Here is a 610-nt window from a genome sequence, read left to right on the forward strand (position 1 = left end):
GGGCTGAACTGGGGATCAGGAGCCCTTCCGGGGCTGAACTGGGGATCAGGAGCCCTTCCGGGGCTGAACTGGGGATCAGGAGCCCTTCCGGGGCTGAACTGGGGATCAGGAGCCCTTCCGGGGCTGAACTGGGGATCAGGAGCCCTTCCGGGGCTGAACTGGGGATCAGGAGCCCTTCCGGGGCTGAACTGGGGATCAGGAGCCCTTCCTGGGCTGAACTGGGGATCAGGAGCCCTTCCTGGGCTAAACTGGGGATCAGGAGCCCTTCCTGGGCTGAACGGCGGATTCTGAGGTCTCTCCTCATTTTGACACTGAATTCCCTCCATAGTCCGCTCACCCGCAGCCGTGATGCAGGAGTCGGAGCTCCCCTCCGCACTCTCCTCGTCTACGGCTTGCTCCTCCGTGAAGGGCACTGTCGCCGGCTCTCGCACCTGGTCTGACGTGTTGGGCTCAATATTCAAGGTGATCCTCTTCTCAGCCGCAGGGCTTCGCTCCGGCTCGTGGATCACGGCGGGAAATGGCTCTCCATCATCGGTGGGCTCAGGCTTATGCTCCGTACCACGGGGAGATGGTGGGCTGGGCTCAGGGTCCTGAGTGGGGCTGGGGTTGG

General features: G+C 63.4%; 1 protein-coding gene across 4 annotated transcripts in view; it reads left to right on the plus strand.

The window, feature by feature from the left end:
- Positions 1-610, plus strand: part of LOC107688204 (zinc finger protein 385D-like) — a 64,643-nt gene that overhangs the window by 28,399 nt on the left and 35,634 nt on the right. The window lies entirely within an intron of this gene.

The sequence above is a fragment of the Sinocyclocheilus anshuiensis genome, unplaced genomic scaffold (genome assembly GCF_001515605.1).
Source record: "Sinocyclocheilus anshuiensis isolate Anshui unplaced genomic scaffold, SAMN03320099.WGS_v1.1 scaffold1162, whole genome shotgun sequence".
NCBI classification, from domain to species: Eukaryota; Metazoa; Chordata; class Actinopteri; order Cypriniformes; family Cyprinidae; genus Sinocyclocheilus; species Sinocyclocheilus anshuiensis.